Below are 20,224 nucleotides of genomic sequence, written 5' to 3' on the forward strand. Positions count from 1 at the left end.
TTCCTGGATTCACCATGCCCTGTCCTTCAATGGGACCATGCAGGTGTAGCTGGCATCTCTGCATCTGACTAGCTCCAGGCTGGCCTTCAGGTGGCAGCTTGAAGCCTCCTTCCTCTGAGAAGCTGCCTCTGACCTCCTCGCAAGAAAAACCATTCAATGTTTGGTCTCCTGGTGTCTTGTACTCCTCCTGTAGCCATTAGCAGTAATGTGATTCCTTTGCTACTATACTTCAAGCCAAGAGATAGCCAGGCTTTGTTTTTTACACTGTGGCCCAACATTCATCAAGAGACTCTCTGCCACCACACAGGCCAGAACAAGAACTGGATAGGTGGATAGTTGGATGGATGGATGGATGGATAAATGGATGGATGGACAGGCAGGCAAGCAGGTTAGCAGGACAGGGAAGAATGAGGAATGAGTCTGCCTTCAGTTGCTGTATCATCTCCCTTTACTCTGACTTAACCCTCACAACTCAATCTCACATCTTAAATCCAAGGCTTTTCTATGGAAAAAAGGTTGCAAACACACTGGGGCTATTCCTGTCCACTTAGAAAGCAGATGTCACACGCAAATTCATATCCCTGGCATTCTGGCTCCATTGATCATCCATTGATCTGTGATACCAGCTTTGCTCTTCTCCATTCCATAGGTCTTACTGGCCATGGTGACAAAACTAGGTTCCAAGAATTTTCCAGTCCTAAGAAGCTCCCTAAGAACATGGTGATGCTAAGAGACCACTGAGACACTGTCTTTTCTTAGATAGCCACTATCATCAGATTGGACAGTGGAGCTGAACACTAAGTCAGGGATTAGTCCCTGCTCCCGTGCAGTTGACCACCTTGAAGCAGAGTTTTCATTTGAGATAAATGCTTCACCATAGAAATAGTTTGTTAGAAACAATACATGACCCACAGCCAGCTGTTAAGACTACCTTATGCAAATGGATGTGTGCAAGTCCACAGGCCTGCAGGTTGGTGAAGCAGTACAGCTGAGCATGAAACACTGGTGAGGTCTCCACCCTCACCTGGAAAGTCTGGACTCAAAGATCTCTAACCTTCAGACTGACACTATATCTGATAAGCACAAAGGCCACAGGTCCCCAATGCAAAGGTGCCCAGAGATAAATTACAGAAATAAGCTCCGTAAAACACCCCACAGCAGAATGCTGCACATCAATCAGCAAATAAACTCTAACCTTATCATCAAAAAGTTTCCCAACAAGCTAGGTGTGGTGGCACACACCTGAAATCCCAGTGACTCAAGAAGCTGAGGCAGAAGGATTCAAAGTTTGAGGCCAGCCTCAGAAACTTAGTAACACCCTGCATCAAAAATAAAATAATAAAAAGAATTTGGATATATCTCAGTAGTAAAATGCCCTTGGGTTCAATCCCCAGTACAAACAAACAAACAAAAAAAAAAGAGGGTACCTTAAATACCTCACAGGCATGCTTATTTGGTCTTTTCTCTAAAAGAAAATGCCACTAAGGGTTTTAAGTAAAGGGAATGACATAATCATCATTCTTGCTGTCTTGTGCTGGCCCTGGGATAGTACATTTACCTACAAAGTCAGGGAGAAGTATCACAAGAAAGTCATCAATGATCACACAGTGTAACCATAACATACCATGGCAGGACAGAGCACAGTGGGACCCCAAAGGTGGTGGTAGGAACAACCTATAAATACACTTGGTTCACAACCAAGTATCGGGGCCTAGAGAAGAAAAAGCCACTACAGAGTTAGGACACAAAGTAAGAAATATTTAAAACCAGTGAGAGTCATTAATTCCACATAAGAGATTTTATTGCCACAAAAAAAAACTTTTTTTACATAAATACTTCATTATTAGGAGTACTGAGAGCACAGATTTCCCTTGCCCTAGTTACCAGACTTGTACAAGAAATGAGAATTATTGTGTTCAATAAACATGGACTGGGGCTGGGGATGTGGCCCAAGCAGTAGGGCGCTTGCCTGGCATGCGCAGGGCACTAGGTTCAATCCTCAGCACCGCATAAAAATAAAATAAAGATGTTGTGTCAACCGAAAACTAAAAAATAAATATTAAAAAAGATTCTCTCTCTCTCTCTCTCTCTCTCTCTCTCTCTCTCTCTCTCTTTAAAAACAAACAACAACAACAAAAAAAAAACATGGACTTAAAGACTCTCAATATTATTTCCTGTTTCTCCAGTAAGATAATTTTCAAAGAAAATCAAGGCCAAACATTTAAATTTTCTTATTACTCAATTGTCCTAATCTTAAACCTTGCAATAAAAATATTTAAATCCTAAAAAAGAAAAGAACTGTGTTTGCATTAGTTCCTATGAAAGACCTTTATGTATATGAATTCACAAAAAATGGAAGAACCTAGGAAGCCAGCCCAGAACCCTGGACAGGTCTGAGACAGAGGCCTAGCCCTAGGTGACTCCATGTGCTCCCTCACTGGACCTAGTGTCCTGCTGGAAGTCGAGGCTTGCTCCTGCAATGCCAGCACAGAATGAGCTCCACCAGCTGACCCCATCACCAAGCTCATCTGAGTTTTAACACATTCCTTGTGCAATTACTCATATAACTTCCATTAGCAATAAATCAATATCCCAAAAAAAGCATCTTGAAACGCCTGTGATCCTGGGTGAAGAGAGAACATCATATCATTCTATCTTGTATTCACTGGTGCTTGCAATGTGCACGCCCTCTGCCATGTGCCGTTCCACAACATCTGCCTGTACCCCTTAAGAAACATGCCAAAGCCAGGCGCGGTGGTGCTTGCCTGTAATCCCAGAGACTCAGGAGGCTGAGGCAGGAGGATCATGTGTTCAAAGCCAGCCTTGGCAACTTAGCGAGGCCCTAAGCAACTCAGCAAGACCCTGTCTCTAAATACAATACAAAAAAATGCCTAGGGATGTGGATCAGTGGTTGAGTGCCCCTGAGTTCAATCCCCAGTGCCAAAAAAAAAAAAAAAAAGAGAAACATCCAGAGGCAGATGCTATCATAGCTTTTGTATGGATGAGGAAAAGCAGATGGGGTTACTTGCTCAAGGCCACAAGGCTTGTGAGTGTTGCATTCTGAGCTTTAGGCAGTGCCATCCTCCTCTCAGATACTCAGGATCTAAATCCCCCACTGGGAGCACAGTACATTCAAAAGCTCTGAGAAAAAGCAGTAGAGCGATTTGCTGCTATGAGTCTTCACAGTCTCTGCCCTCCTGGGGAAGGACAGGTGAGGCAAGCCCATGTGTGCCAACCCTGGGGAAAGGTCAAGGAATAGACTAGTACAGAGCTCAGACAAGAGAAGGTACCCACAGTGATGGTGTGCTGACCCCTCCTTTGAGAAGAGTTGGAGCAAAAAGAGGGTGAAAATACCCATAGACAATCACAAGCCTGGGAAGAGCATCCCAAGCATCCTGGAAGGAGCATCCCAGGGCATTATAATTTCCAGACGGCTTCTCAGATGCCATGTCCATCTAACTAGTACCATGACCATGACGCTAGCATCCAGAGGAACAATCTGAGAGAGACTTCTTAATGCTCCCAGTGAGTACTCTAAGCATGAGGTTCCTATCAGGCACCAGCCAAATATCCCACTACATTATTTGACCAATTCTTCACCAACCCCAAGGTAGAAAACTGCTACCCTCATTTTACAAAGCAGGAAATACACCTGCCCAAAGTCACACAGGTTGTGGAAGAACTAGAAATTTGAACTCAGATCTGCCTGCTCTAGAGCCTAAATCTGCTTGGCAACTTCATTTGAGGTACCCCTGGTCACCTTTCGTGTGTGACTCTTCTGTGACATGAGCTCCCAAAAGGCAGGGCAAAGCTCCTTCATCTCCATATGTCCAACACCTAGGACAAGTATAGCTCAAAGCTGAACCCCAGCAGGGCTGATAGGTGAACACTCACCTGCAGAAAGTGAAGTGGCCTCTCTAACTCGAGGTACAGAAACAATGACAGTCAAGAGAGTGTGTTCATGAGCAATGCCCCTCACAGCAACCAATTCAACCAACCCTTTCCTGGTCAAAATGCACAGATCACCTACTTGGCACCTGCAGTAACACATCCAGACCCCAGCCCAAGGGAGGGCTGAGGAAGAAAGGTGAACTCAACAAGCAAAAGCAGCCCACCATTAGACCTGTTATTCTCCTCCATCCCCATCCTGACCTACAGCATCTGGAAGAAATGTTCCTTTCCTCTCCCATGCTCAAGACTCCACAAGTGTCACCAGCCTTGCCCAAAGCCTACAGCTCCAGAAAGCACAGCACATTCTGTCTCAGAGTCAGCACTCAGATATCTGGGGAAGGAAGGAATAGAATCCAGAGACTGGGTTTCACCAAAGTCCTGCTAGCCTATAAATAAGAGTGTGCAATGTGTATAGCATGACTCATCTAAGCAGACGTCCATCAGTGTCCTCCAGGAGCTTACCCTGTGCACATCCCTCAAGACCCAGCTGCAAAGAAAGCTGGAGGAGACAAAGGCATAAAGCTCCACATGCAATAACACGGTACATAGCCAGATCCAGGTATGCTCACGGTGACAGTGGAAGGAGCACAGGGCAGCAGGGAGGGGTAACAAATACCTGGAAGAACTGGGTAGATTTCACAAAGGAGGGGAAATTGGAGCTGTGGAGGCATTTCCATGATACAGGGAGAAATAACTGTCCCTGCATCTGTGACCTCACACCCTACTCACTTCCCACCATCCGTCCAGCACACTATTCTGCAACTCTTGAGTATCTGTCTCCACACACAGCAAGCAGCATCTTAAAGGCAGAAACTACAGACATTCTCCATAGCCAGTAAGCATCTGCTGACAAGGAGTATCTACTTTAGATTATTAATAACACAGTACTCGCCCTTCCTGAACACCTACTTGGCCTGCTCCTGTGACATGTGCCTTGCATGCACTATCCCTTCTCCTCCACAGAAACCCACAAAGACAGATCCCATCATCAGTATCCATTTTACAGAAAAGGAAACTGAGATGCCAAGAGATTAGATAAATTGTCCCAAGTCATATAACCAGTAAGCAACAGAGTTGGACTGTAAATCATGAGCTGAATGGAAAAATCGATGTTCAATGACCAAACATCCCCTTTCCTTTTCTTTCTCTTTCAGTTCTCTGCCTTGCATCCAGATACATGGACTGCCCTTTAACCTACTGTTCACTGGAACCAAAGTCATTTCTTTACCAGAGAAGAACAAGGAATGACTCTTGATAAATCTATGACTGCTAACCAATACTGAGTAGATATATGAGTGGAGGGGGAAGTGGCTATATAAAATTGTGTTTACAATATCAGTCAAAAGCATTTATTAAAGATGAACTAAATGTACCAACAGGGCATCTTTCAATACTAGAACATTTTCCAAAATAAATCAAGTACATAACTGAAGGAGCAAAGAGTATGTGTAGAATGCTACTCTTTGTGTAAGAGGAAAAAACATATAAATAAACAAGAAACTGGTGATAATAGTGGCCCCTAAGGAGAAAGACTTGAAATTGGTAGTTTGAGGCAAGAAAGAGTCTTATTTTACAAATGATTCCCCTACTTGTCTTTTTTTTTTTTTTTAAATCCATGTGGAATTTTTCTACTTCTTAAAAAAAAATAAAAACATTATTTAAAGAAATCGTTTATTGCCAGACTTTCCCCCAATACTCATACACACAACTGCAACCATGAAAATTCATGTTTGTGAACAAACCTAGATGAGTTAAATGTGTAATGAAATAAGGCTGTGAAACAATTTTTGTATTACATGTCAAGGCTCACTAATTCCACTAATGTTGTGACAATATTTTTGTCCAGTAAATAAAATGCACATTAAGGATACAGACACAAAGGATACATACCAACAGAAACAATTTGCCAGGTCTTCTTCCGAGGTAAAGCCCTTCATTTGTTCCTTTGACAAGTATTTAATGAGCAGCTACTATGTGACAGACAAGATCCTAGACAAGCATTTTTAAAAGAGGAACTAAATAACAGGTCATTAGCTTTCACCCTCCTACTTTTCAGGAACATATAACAGCATGTTAATCAGAATCCAGAGTTAGGACTCCAGGGGATCACACAGTTGACCACTTTTACCCAGTTAAGAAAACAGGTGTGCCAGGCACAGTGGTGCATGCTTATATCCCAGCAGGATGATTACAAGTTCAAAGCCAGCCTCAGCAACCTTAGCAAGGCCCTAAGCAACTCAGTGAGACCCTGTCTCTAAATAAAATATTATTTTAAAGGGGGGCCTAGGAGTGTGACTCAGTGGTTAATCCTTGGTGCTCAATCCTTGGTGCCAAAAAAGGAAAAAAGAAAAGAAAAAGAAAATTGAGGTCTGTAGTGGGAAAGAGACTTACTTGAGACTGCACACAAAGCAAAGGCCTCAGAATCCCCAGCCCTGCTCTTCTTACATGCTACTTGCTTTTCTAAGCAGCTTGTTTTGAAAAAATGGTAAAGTTAGGGACAAAGGCAGGGAAAAAAAAGAGCCCTAACATTGAGTGCCAAATAGAGAATATGCTTTCAAATATCGTGTCTTATTTATTCTTCACAACAATCTCACAAGGTGGCCATGGTAATCCTTGTTTTAGAAATAAGAAAACCAAAGTTCTGAGAAGCTAAGAAGCTAGTCCAGGGTCACACAGCAAGAGGCAGCAATAGGAGACTTCAAACCAGGCCTGTCTGACTACCAAGTAGGAGTTCTCTCCTTCCATACTGTAAAGGAAACCCCATTTATAAGGAAGACTGGGGATATATCACAGAGAGCCTTGGGTGCAACACTTTTCCATTAATGAAGTTTTTCCTCTTGACTTTGAATACTCTCACTCATACAATAACAAATCAAAAAGCCAATCATTGGGGCGGGGGCTGGGGCTCAGCTGTAGAGCGCTCACCTAGCATGCGAAAGGCACTGGGTTCGATCCTCGGCACCACGTAAAAATAAAATAAAGGTTATTGTGTCCACCACAACTAAAAAACAAATATTTTTTTAAAAAGCCAATCATAATCCAACATGTGTTCTAGTTCTTGTCTGTCACCAAATTTGGGCTTTCTTTTTAACTCAGAGGGCATGGTAGTCACCCAAGGGACTGCAGTCTTGAGAGACATTAACACAGTTTCTGCCAGGACAAAGTGGGACAACTCACACATGCTGCTTCTAGACCCTCTAGCATACCTCACAAGCACTGGCCCCAGTAAGGGCCTGTCCCTTAGATGCCCTCCCTAAGATGCTACTAGGTCACTACCACACCAGTGGTACTGAGGGAGTCCGGCACCATGGTGTTTGATCCCAAAAGTCTCATAGCTTCTGCAGTAAGGAAAAGTATAGGCCAGCAAAGAAGATCCTGCCACCTTCACTTCTGACTACACAGAATAGGGCAGAGGCCATGCAGGTCAGATTGACCAACCGCTAATGAATAGAGACACAGGCACTGAAAGGTTACACCTGGGAACAGGAAACTGGCATGCCCTTCTTTTTGATGTCTGCCTTCTTGAATAGCAAATTCAAGGCTCTTACTTAGATGCAGGAAGGAGAATTCCTCAGGGCTTCAACATAAACCTCCTGTACCAGCTCAGAGTCCTCACTGGGACTGGGGTCTAAAGGTCAGCAAACAACAAAATGTTCCTCTGCTTTCCACTTGCCATTTCTCACTGTGTTGCAGCAGCTCCCTCAAAAGCCCACAGGAAGAAGCAGTCATGATCCAAAACACCACTAGTCTTTGGGGAACTCCCCAGCACAAACCTCATTCCAAATTTTAACAAGAAAGTGGCCTGATATGGCCTCTTGAAGTTATCCCCTCTTCTTAAGACTCATCAGTTCCCAAACCAAACTGCCCAACTATAACCAAGGATTTGCTCAGTAAGCACCATTCATACTATCCTCACAAAGCTCTTAGGAGGCTGACAGGCAGGTATAAAGATGCTCATTTGTAAGGAAGGAAACAAAGCTTAAAAAGGTAAAAGACTCCCAGAAAAGTTTCCAAATTGTCATACCTGCTCTTTCCCCTCACCAGGCTGCCATTTCAAAAATCTTTTTGAGACTAGTACTGTGAAGATTTGCAGCAGCATCTGGTCCAAGGAGCCAACAATCCAGGACGCTCCCAAGCTTCACACTAACTATACACTTTAAGCACACATTTTCCAACAACTAATCATCCATTGAAAGCCAACCACCCTCCAATCTAATTCTGTCCGCTCAACAGCACTAGGGAAAAACCCCAGGGGTGAAAAACAGCGCGCCCCACTTAGGACGTGGCGTGGCACTCGGGAAGCAGCCGGCCTAGTAACCAGGGCAGCTGGGATCCAAGTCAGGTTCAGCAGAGGCACAGGCAGGCCTAAAGCCCGTCCCAGCGGCAACCCTGGATGCCTCCAGAATCCGCCGAGCTCCTGCTGGCACCCAACCCCCGGGGCAGTGAACAGGAGGCCTTCCCTTCTCAGAGGACCACTCACCCTTGGCCCGTTCCTCACCTGTGGACCTGCTTCCGGACCTGCAACCACCCGGGGCCCCGCCCCCCCGCCTCTGCAGGTGGCCCTAGTCCCACCCCTTGCACCCATGATTTCCCCAGGCCCTGGCTCGCCCGCCGTTTTGGCATCACCTCGCAGACCCTTCCTGCTATCAAACACGCCAACGCTCCTGGCCCCGCCCCCCGCACCTGCGGACCCTCGCCCCACACGACTGCCTTCTCCAACCCCGCTCTCCGCACCTGAGCCCTTGCCCCACCGCCTCTCCCACACCCCCAGTCCTTCATGCCCCCCGGGACCAAGGCACTTAAGGCCCCTGACCGGGTGCCGGCACCCAAAACCCGCCAACAAAGCCGGGTCCCCGGCCCCGCCTCCCGGGCCCAGGCTCCTCCCTCCCGGACAGCGGCCCTCGGGTCCCGCCCCCCGCACCTGCAGCTCCCTTGGGCCCGGCCCTCAGGGCCCCGCCCCGCCCCGCTCCTCTCACCGCCGGCGCCGCAGTCCCGGCCGGTCACCTTGACTCGGGCCGCAGTGGCTGCCGCCGCCTCCTCATGGCCCTGGGAGCGGCCCAGCGGCAGCGGCGCTTTCGCTCGGAGGCTGGGGCCGGGCTGAGCCGGGCCGGGGCCGGGCCGGGCGCAGCTGGAGCGCGGGCCGACGCGAGAGCCAAGCCGGTGCCCAGCCGCAGTAGGAACCGTCCGCTCCCGGGCTTGAGCGGCGGGCAACATAGCCAATCGGCACGCAGCGCCAGACCAGCACCCCCAACCAGTTCGTCGCAGGGGCGGAGACACGCAAATTGACCGGCTGGTCGCTTCAGTGCGCAGCCGCTGCAGCTGCGATCCTCTCCTGCCTGGGCCTTTGCGCTGCCGGCTCAGCCTGCAGGGATGCTCCGCTGCCCTCGTCACGGGCTCGGTGCCCCGCCACGCCCATTCTCTCCCTAGAAATAGCCGTGCATCTCATGTCCCAGACATCCTTCCAGGCCTCACCAATTCCCCCCTTAAATCCCTACCTTAGATTTATCATTTTCGACAAAAACATGTTTCGTGAGTGGAGCATCACCTTAGTGCCCATTCTTTAAGACTGAGGTAGGCACCGAGCACAGAACGTCTGAGCCACAAGACACCTTGGAGATTCTCAGGTCCAGACCAATTATTTCACAATTGGACGATGTTAGACCCAACCTGGTGAAGGGTCTTGCCCAAGACCACTCAAGGGCACACCTGGGGAATGAGCCTGGACTCTGCCTCCTGCACCAGGTCTTTAGTCTGTGCCAGGTACGATGAGGTAGGTGAGCACAGAGGTTGTCATTTGCTTAAAGTTACAGAAATAATAAGTTATAAAGACAGTCAAAGCCAGGTCTGTGAAGACCTGGGAGTCCAGAACCACAGCAAAATCGTTCTGTGCCCCCACAGAAAGGACGTAGAATACTCTTTCCTACTCCGAATGCTTCTTGGATGCGTAGACAAATAGAACATCACTTTCATGATTTTCAAATTAATTTTGCAGTAACAAATAGAAAGCATATAGAAAGATTTGGTTACTGTGTTTCCCAAAGCTTATAGAAGGGGGGAGAAAGCAAGAAAAATAGAGTCAATAGAAATTAAACCATTTCTAAGTCTTGGAAGTATCTTTGAGAAAAATTTCTGTTATTGTATTAACAGTGATCATCCAAGAATATTCTTAACTCTTTTACTCAAAGAGAACTAGAGGCTAAATAGGCAATGGTTCTGCTCAGAGCCTCTGTATTCAGAAATATACAAGGTGGGAGTTCAGTGCAAAAGTTGGAGAGACACATTGCCAGGGAACAAACCCTGATTCTGCCATCAGTGGGCAAGGTACTCAACCTTTCTGTGCCTCCATTTCTTTGTTGAGAAAATGAATGTAATGAAGATAGCACCTTTTTCAGACAAGTTGTTGAGAGGATGAAACGAAATGATATATGGAAGAAGGCCTGGCACCTAACAGGAACTCAGAAAACATTAGCTATTATATTTACCTGTGTGACTTTGGGGAAGCAAAGATGTTTGGCACAAAGTTTGCAATACATGCTCACTAAATGGCATCTATTATGAGCTATCAATGTGCTGGAAGGTGCTACAGAAGCTCCTTCCCTCAGGAAACAGAGGCCTCCACCATTTCTGCCCTCACCTGTTCTAGCAGTGTAGGTGGTAGCCAGGGCTAAATTCCAGAATAACCTGATGGAGGATATCCTGGGCCAGTGAGGGGAAAACATGCAAGAATTACCCAAAGTGTACTAGCTCAAGACAAGAGAATATGCTGGGATTGGATTTCCAGCATGTTGGATCAAGGAAGCTGGAATATAAGACTAAGTAAGTAAGAAATCTTGAGATTTGAGATTTAACATGGTAGTCAGGGCCTCAGGGACTGGGGTGGCAAAAAGAGTGCCCAATTCTAAGTGAACTAGAAATTCTGTATCATAAATCCTTCCTCTACCTGGCAGATGGTAGAAGTAAACACCCTGAAATGGACATACAGGTGATTCTCACTAATCACAGATTCCAAATCCATATCTGTGAATTAGCCTACTTAGAAGAATTCATTTGTAACCCCAAAATAAATAATTACAACACTTCCATGTTCCATGGTCATGTATAGAAGATGAAAAATTTGAGTCAAAATGCAGATTTCCAGCTGAGATCGAATAAAGTAACATTCTGCCTTTTTGTTTCAGCTCTCATACTATAAACAAGTACATTTTTCCAATTCAGTACTGATTTTTGCATTGCTTTTTTTTTTTTTTTTTTTTTTTTTTTGGTGATTTCACTGTGTAAAGTAGTCCCCATGCATAGTGCTGAAATGCTGTTTAGGGTTCCTAGGGTTCCTAGGCACAAGCAAGCTGTGATGTGCCTTACTGAGAAAATACATGTTAGATAAAACTCCATTTGGGTGCATATTACACACAGTGCTATCAGTTAAGTTTGATGTTAGTAAATCAACAACATGTATTTAGTAAGTTATCTTATTAAAATTTAGATAAAATAAGATCATACAGTAATGTTGACTGGTTGATAAAATGTTATGATCAGAGGCTCATAGGAACTCAACTTCTATATTTCCTCTAAGAGCAATAGTTTAGTATTTTCTCAATTAGCATTCACAAATTTTATATGACAAAATTACTGCAAATAGTGATAAACAACTGTATTTTCCACTAGTAACCCTTCCAGCAAAGGGTTGCTGGGAAATGTAGTTCCCAAGCTTCTGAATCCTACAATATATGGGAAAGTAGAAAGGGGAAATAATATTAACTGTTCCAGATAATACAGTGCAACAGGTAAAATCATTTGATGGCTTTGAAAGAAAATGTTAATTATGCCCTAAGCTTGACAATGTACATATGCTTTTTGTTTCTTTATTGGTGCTAAGGATTTAACCTGGGGCCTCACACATGCTAAGCACATGCCGTATCAGTGAATCATACCCCAGCCTCTACAATATCCATCTTTAGTCAATCAGAGATGGACATAAAGATGATCCTTGTTACAGGAGGTAACAGAGGATCCTTGTCACAGAATCTGCCACCAAATGCTATGATACGATTTCACATGTGTCATAGGGACCTTATTACCGGTGAAAATGTGCAATAACTGAAGGAAACATTTTCCTAGGGCCAAAGGCATAAAGGAAAGATGCTAGGCTGTGAGAACTTAGAAGTTTAAGTTTCCAGTCAAGTAGGACTCAGGCCTTTGAGAAGGGGCACTTCCTGGCTAGTGCTGGTACCTCTGAGAGGAGATGCTGAGTCTGGTTCTGGAAGCACCAAAAGAAATGGGAAACTTGCCAGGTGTGATGGTGCATGCCTGTAATCCTTGTGGGGTAAGAGGCTGAACCAGGAGAATCACAAGTTCAAAGCCAGCCTCAGCAACTTAGCAAGGCCCTAAGCAACTTTGTGAGACCCTATCTCAAAAATAAAAATAAAATTTAAAAAGACAGGGCATGTAGCTCAGTGGTTAAGCACCCCTGGGTTAAATCCCTAGTCCCCCACCCTGCCTCCAAAAAGAAAAGGAAGAAAGAAATAGGAAACTAGGAATAACTGCTCCTCCCACCAATAGGTGGAATCTGTCTCACAGCCCTGCAGTTCAGGCTGGCCTTGTGTCTTACTTGATGAGCACAATGCAGTGGAGGTAACAGTATGGGATGTCTGAGCCCAGTCCTTAAGAAGCCCTACAGCTCTGCATTTGCCCTCATGGAATCCTCTAATTCCTTGTGAAGAGGCCCAAACCAGCCTGTGAGAGACACATGGCATCAGCTGCCAGACATCAGACCACCATGGATCATCTAGCCCTAGATTAACCACTGGATGACTGCAGCTAGGTGCTGACTCTAGGAAAGTCCAAAAAAGGACCAATCAGCTGGAGACAAACCCAAATTGCTGATCCACAGAGTCATAAGAAAATGAAACAGCAGTTGTTTTAAACCAGTAAGTTTGGAACATAGCAATAGATAACCAATATAAGTATCTTCACATCCTGTGAGCATAATGAGAAGTACATTTACATATCTCTTCCCAAAGCCCACCTATGACCAAACATCTTCTAATTCTTTTCTTCCCAAACCCATGACATCCAGCCAAACCACTAACCACTGCCAGTGAATCTATGTGTATCTGCACTCTGGCCATCTCTTAGTCTACACAAAGTGGACAATCATATGTTTAGCCCACTGCGAAGATTTCTCTTTATATCGTCTTTCAGAGACACTCTTGAATGTAGCTATAACTTAACAGTTCAATTCTGGACCTAAACTTGGATTATAGTAGAGGAGGCAATACAACAGGAGTGTTATGGGCATTTGAATTATTCAAGCATCTGAACCTCTGGACATTCTTGAGCTCATTCTTCATATTATACCATTTCCACTTGATGATGGATCGCTACTGCCCATGCCCAACCTTATGGCTTCATGGATCAGATAATACTCAGTTTGTGATGAGCAGCTCAGTCACATGGTCATTCAATGGGTTCAGTGTTAAATATTCAGTTTCTTTTTTTTAATATTTCTTTAGCTGTTGTTGGACACATGCCTTTATTTTATTTATTTTTTTATGTGATGCTGAGGATCGAACCCAGCGCCTTGCATGTGCTAGGCGAGCACTCTACCGCTGAGCCACAACCCCAGACCTAAATATTCAGTTTCAACAAAGGCTCAGCAGTAAGATACGAGCTGTCTCCCCAAAGGAGAAGCATCTACAGAAGGTATGGCTTTGCAAAGGTCTGTATTATGATTCTTCTACTGGGATTCAGCAAAGTCTCCACAGAGCACAAAGTCTCCATAGAGCACAAAGTCTCCATTAGCCACATGCATTCAGAATGTCATAGAATCTGCTAGGTCAAAAGGCCCAAGTGGCAGAGTACCTTCAGACCCTCTTACTTTAGGTCCCATTCAAAACCACCATTCCACAGGTTCCCTGGTCAGTGGGTCAGGGGGCCCTCTTGAATATAATATACAATGCCTCCCAAATTTATAAGGGCTCACCAAGCATTGTATTCCTTTTTAATGATAAGCTGTGTAAGTTGAAACATTTCTATTTCACATTGGAAGGAAATCCCAACATTCTCCAAGACCTCTAGACCCTCAGAAACTTCAATGAGGTGGTGGGGTCCTGAATCACGGGGTCTGCAACTCCCTAACTGGTGCATATTTGTAAGGCATGTGAAGTACTTGCTACTTCCTGTTTTTGAAGGGGGTGGGTGTTGGTACAGGGGATTGAACCCAGGGGTACTTACCCACTGAGCCATGTCCCCAGACCATTTTTTTTTCCCTAGAGGCAAGATCTTGCTAAATTGATGAGGCTAGCTTCAACTTGTGATCCTCCTGCCTCAGCCTCCCAAGCAGCTGAGGTTACAGGTATGTACCACCATGCCCAGGGCTACTTCCTGCTAAACAATCTGTAGAGGAATGGCTCCTCCAGGGCACCTTGGTGACCTGCATGCATCCACAGAGTCCGTGCAGCAAACACTTGAGTGGCAGCTTCTCTGAGGCTTGGAAGAATGCCTTGTAATCCTCCTGGAGCACAAAACGATGAGAGGTTTGTGGAGCTGCCTTGAGACCATCTCCCACTCACCTCTCTCTCTCTCCCCTGAGAGTTGTCACAAGACAACTGATCACCTACCAGGCTCTGATGAGGTATGAGCATTTCTAGGTCAACCCTCCAGAACAGAATTACCAAGTCTGTCCTACAAACTGCTTAGCTGCAATCTAGCATCACCTTCTTAGAAATAGGGGGTCTCACTGCAGTCTTTGGCCTCTTTTGTTTTGATATGGTTGTTACTGTGAGAGAAGGATCATGGGGTTGGGGCAGCTTTTTTGGCTACTCTTCTTTGGCTAAGTAATACACTGAATCTAAAAATGACTCATTATATGGCTGGAGATATAGCTCAGTTGGTAGAGTGCTTGCCTCATATGCACAAGGCCCTGGGTTCAATCCCCAGCACAACATAAATAAATAAATTGATTAATTAAAATGGCTCATTATAACCTTACTAATCATCAGCTAGGCATTGGCCTTGGCCTTATTTTATCTAGTATGCCTAACACCAGTGCACATGATTTTTCAAAAGAGTGGGCCAGTGTGATGCTATATGCAATTTCAAGACAGTCAAGATCTCTAGGGATTAGATTATTAGACAGACAAAAGGATCTGAGAAAGCCCGAGACAAGACCAGAAAGATATATGGTCCACCACTGTGTTAGGTTAAAGCAAATTACTTCTGGTGGCCCCTGCAATTTTGCAGAGGAAAAAAAGATTGTTTTTCTAAATCCGTGTCTTCATACCAGATGTCAAGGACTGTGTTGATTTTCCTCAGTAGAAATTCCAGACCTGGAACAGTAGTTGCAATTGTAGTAACCATTCTGTGATAAAATTTTTAAAAGTACATATATATGATCTTCATCCCTGAATCCTGGCACAGAGCTCTTAAAATCCTTGTCATTTCCCAAGTGACAGGGGTGAGAGGAACGCCATTTATTGTTCAGATTATACCCCTTTCAGCCAGGCCTGGGTTTAAGCCATGGAGTTGGATCTTGATAGGCCCCTAGATAGCTTCAGCAAGGGGGATGTTTACCAGAGGAAACAACCATGTGTTGTTTAGAGACTTGGAACTCTAAGCCAACACCAAACCTCCAGGGAGGGGAGAGAGGCTAGAGATTGAGTATGGTCACCCATGGGCAATGTTCTTACATAAGGACACCTCAAGAAAAATCCCATAAACTATGGGGTTCAGAGAGTGTCCAGGCCGAATACATCGCAGTGTCAGAAGAGTGCCGAGCCCAGAGGCCGCAGGGCAACTCTTTACCCCTTCCCCTATGTATCTCTCACATGTGGCTGTTCTTGAGTTGTAGCATTAATTAAATTAAAAAAAAAAAAAAATGGGGCTGGGATTGTGGCTCAGTAGGTAGAGTGCTCGCCTAGCATGTGCAGGGCCCTGGGTTTGATCCTCAGCACCACATAAAAATAAATGAATGGAATAAAGGTATCGTGTCCAACTAAAAAAAAATAAAATATTTAAAAAAAAAAACTGATAGTAAGCAAAGTGCCACCTTGTATTCCAGAAAATTATCAAACATGAGAAGGGGGTCTTGGGAACACTTGGTTTATAGCTGGTTGACAAAAAGTACAAGAGGCATCTGAAGGGGTGTAGTCTTGTGGGACTGAGACCTTTACCTGCAGCGTCTAGTCTAACTCCAGGTAGGTAGTATCAGAACTGAACCAAACTGTTGGATACCTCATTGGTATACCCAGAGTTGAAGAATTGTTAATAACCATCAATAATAAATCCCACATATGGTGTGAGCAGCCTTGTGAGTAGAAATAGACCACAGTATATCCAATCCACAGATATTCTTCAAGACTGTGCCTTCTGCACAGGCCAGCAGGAAAATTAAGTAGGGATGAGATAGGAATCACCACCCTGGTAAACTTGAAATCTTTCTTGGCACTCTCTTCTGCATTTCCCCCAGGACAAAGTATTTCTTTTGGTTGAGTAACCTCATAAGGAAGAGGAATTCCAGGGCCTTCCCCTTGGCTCTGCCTATCATAAAATCTTCTTCCCACAAGTTAGAGAGTCCATTTGAGGAAAGCTAGGGAAATGGCAATAAAGTAGGTCTATGAAGCTACTGGGCCCACAGTGAGAAAGACCTTGGCCAAAATTCCATTTTTCCCCCCACCTGCTCACCCTAGGCCCTTGGTGGGCCACAATGGTATTTTATGTCTCCAGGAACCAGCATCTATTTAGAGTCTTCAATGGACCAAATGTTCATGTCACCCCAATTCATATGTGGAAATCCTAACCCCCAAGGTGATGGCATTTGGGGATTGGGCCACCTGTGGAAGGTAATCGAGTCATAAGGACAGATCACACATAAAAGGGATCAGCACCCTTATATGAGAGACCCCTGAGAGATTCCTTGCTCCTTCCATTTGTGGTGCTTCAGTGAGAAGATGGCTGAATGAGGAAGCCGGGACTTTACCAGCACCAGTGCCAGCACCTTGGCCTTCCTAACCTCCAGAACTGTAATAAATAAATTTTGGTTGTTCATAAACCAACCAGGTATATAGCATTTCATTATAGCAGCACAAACATAGGAAGATGGAGCCAGTATCTAAGAGTTCTCAAAATGCACAGCCACTTACTTCAGCAAATTCTGAAGCAAGTCCCTTGAAGAAGGCTGGCAGAGGAGACTTACAGTAATGTCTTGTGCCAATGCAGCAGAACCCTTTTTTGAGGAAACCTGACCTCTCCTCCACCGTGGAGGTTAAGGGCTATGAACTGGCTTGGGTCTGGAACTGGGTGAAGAGTTATACCTTTGGGGGGTACATCTATGATAGGCAGAGCACTGTTTAGCATGTGCAAAGCCCTGAGTTCCACCCCCAGCATGCCCCCCAAAAGCTGTGACTTTCCATTATGGAGATGCAAGTTGAGTTTCTGGGCACCAGAAATAGTTCCTATTATAGTAGTCAGGCAATGTTTTTTAGCAGCCTGCTTATTTCATGCTGAGGAATACCATGATCAATTAACTACTTCCAAATTCCATATCAGTCACAACATTCTGATTACCACTTTGTCCTTGCTGCCTGCCCACAGTGGCCATTCTGAGATCCCATTATCTTCACTAAACCCATGTTTTAGTCAAACCACCAAGTACACAGTGCCCCTTCTAGCTGCATGAGCCAACTCAATACATCTAGACTTACTGGTAAATCAGTAGATTCAGTCCTGTCCAGTGTGGCATTCTGTTCTCCTGGATCTCACCATTGCCAAACACATTCCCCAGGCTTTTTGATACAAATTACAAGTCTTACAGTATAAACCACTTCCCTCCAGACCATGCTTTGTATTCTGAAGTATGCTGAAGCCTGATTCTAGATGTAATTCTAGAGATGATTAATTTGGGGAATGATTAAGTGGTGGTTGGAGTGGGTCTCAAAGAGAATAGTAATCCTCTTAAAAGGGAACTGTCCCAGGTGATATTATCGCTAGTCTTCAACAAGGAAATGCTTTTCCCTTCAGACATGGAAGGGCAAGCTTCTTCCTTCCATGGAAGGGAAGGAAGGATCAGAGACTCTTCAGGGTTCAAGATTCTCAGATTTCTGAATCTACTTTGATGCTCCCTCAAGGATTCTGGGTTCCATTTTTTTCTGAATCAGTGCCCTGTTTTCATGAGAAACACAGCAAGTCTTGGAACTCAACTAATAATTCTGCAAACCCAAAATTAAATTTGGGTCTGATTTTCACTGAGGTTAACCCCTGTGAAAGTGGTCAAAATCAAAATGGAGTCACTTATGTTGACCTTAACAAAAAATTAATAAATAAAGCCAGGAGGCTAGGAAAGAGGGGTTCTTGTGCATGATCATTTGTGAGTAACTCACAAAGGCTCTGCCAGAACCACAAGCTTGGCACAGAGGCTACCACAACCATATACAAAAAGTACTCTGCAAGGACATCAGCCCAGCAACTGTACGACCCTTGACGTCACCCTTGTTGTTAACCACTGTGGCCAGAGATTGTTACCATCCTCATTTTTGCCTTTATAAACCTGCCCTCGCCTCACCTTTTTTTTAATCTGTATTTATTTCACTTATTTATTTTTATGTGGTGCTAAGGATCGAACCCAGCACCTCATAAGTGCGAGGCAAGCGCTCTGCCACTGAGCTATAACCCCAGCCCCTTGCGTCACCTCTTTGATAAGCCCATGGTTGATTATGGCACAGGTATTCCCCTGGCAATGCTATGCGATTCCCAAATAAAACTTGATTTTGCTTTGAACACTCTACACCTCAAGAAAGAAGGGATTCATAAAAGCTCTTTATTCTCTGACCATGGCTTGAGGGATCAGCAGTTTCTTTCTGTAAGTGCTTCACACAATCAGGAAAAGTCATCGCCGTCTCAGTCCCTGAAGCGATTATTCCTACCTCAATGGTCAAGCTAGTGGCCATGTGGTCTCCTAAGACAGTGCTTTAATAGATATTTCATCAAAACTAATTTGGAATGAGCATTTAATCAATAGCAATGCAGCTGCAGGCTGGGGGTTCCCAGTCTACCATTTCCCATTGGAAGTGGGTCAGCACTGTACTCAGGATCAGGAACATGATCAGATCCTCCAGAATCCCAGCTTTGAGAAACCAGAGTCCAGGCCAGAAGACAGAAACCACACTACTTGTTTAGGCAGAGAGAATTTAACTTAGGAAATGAGTTAAATATATATTGGAGGTCTGAGAAGAAAGAACCACTAAACTATGAGTGTAAATAACTGTCCCTTGGGATGGGGAGAAAAAAAAGGTAGTCTTTGGAATAATCAGAATCTGGAAGTTTGGAGGAGGACCCAGATTAATATTGGGGAAAATGTATTAAACACCTATCTCTGTGTTTTGCATATTGGCCTGTTTTTCTCCTGAGATCAACCATATTAGGGTATATTTCACATAAAATAAAACGTGCCCATTTTAAATATTCAGTTTGAAGAGTTCTGAAAAAGCCATACAACCAAGTAAGCACCTAGCAGTTATTATTTTATCTCAATTCCACATAAGTCTGTGAGCTGTGCAGGATCAGAGACAATAAAGATCTCCTTTCTGTGTCTCAGTGCCCGCATGGCACAAAGCCCCGTATTATCAATGAGGCACCTTCTGGAAACACTGACTCCAAGGGAGATGAGACGATCCTCTGAAACTTCAACTTTAAATCCAAGTGGAGGAAATCAGAACTAAGATATATAATGATACCTTAAAGACAGGTTGATTCTCAGCCCAAGAAAACTTGACTGAAAAAGAAAAGGTTAACAGTCTAAAGAAGGGATAGACCTACTACATTCACTTGAAGGCGGGTTGCTTGGTCACTGAGGACCTTACTGGAAATGCAGAGCTTAAGAGCAGGACTGTGCCTTCTACATGTCCCATCTTAGGCCAAGGCTTCAGACACCTTGGCCTTTTTCAGCTGTCCATACATGCTGAGAATCCTCCAGCCTTGGGACCTTTGCACATGCTCATGCTTCTGCCTGAATTGCTATTCTTCCCTACTCCCTGCTTACCTAGTTAACACAGGCTTCTCTCAAGTGTCACTTCCTCCAGTGCTTCCCCCCACCCTGAGGTCAGGTTTCACTGCCATAAGTTCTCATAGCTCCCTTTTACCTTTTCTTCACTGTGTTAGGATTATAGACTATGTCACCATGTGATGGCCGTTTCTCCACTGCTGAACTCTAAGCTTCCCACGGGCCTGGGCTGTGTCACCTTTGCTCACCACTGTGTCCCCCGGGGCACAGGTTTGCATAATT

The 20,224-nt window shown here is 44.7% G+C and overlaps 2 protein-coding genes across 4 annotated transcripts in view; both read right to left on the reverse strand.

Moving 5' to 3' along the window:
- Positions 1-9,130, reverse strand: part of Ralgps1 (Ral GEF with PH domain and SH3 binding motif 1) — a 247,154-nt gene extending 238,024 nt beyond the window's left edge. Inside the window, exon 1 of one of the 3 annotated variants that reach the window (XM_076845456.2) lies at positions 8,928-9,130. The gene's annotated coding sequence lies outside the window, so the exon portion shown is untranslated. Of the gene's footprint in view, positions 1-8,872; positions 8,895-8,927 lie in introns of those variants that run through there. The other 2 variants (XM_076845460.2, XM_076845457.2) reach the window with 2 other exon arrangements.
- The window catches only part of Zbtb34 (zinc finger and BTB domain containing 34), a 76,364-nt gene that overhangs the window by 25,716 nt on the left and 30,424 nt on the right, over positions 1-20,224 (reverse strand). The gene's annotated exons all lie outside the window — the stretch shown is intronic.

Source organism: Callospermophilus lateralis, chromosome 2, assembly GCF_048772815.1.
Source record: "Callospermophilus lateralis isolate mCalLat2 chromosome 2, mCalLat2.hap1, whole genome shotgun sequence".
Classification (NCBI taxonomy): Eukaryota; Metazoa; Chordata; class Mammalia; order Rodentia; family Sciuridae; genus Callospermophilus; species Callospermophilus lateralis.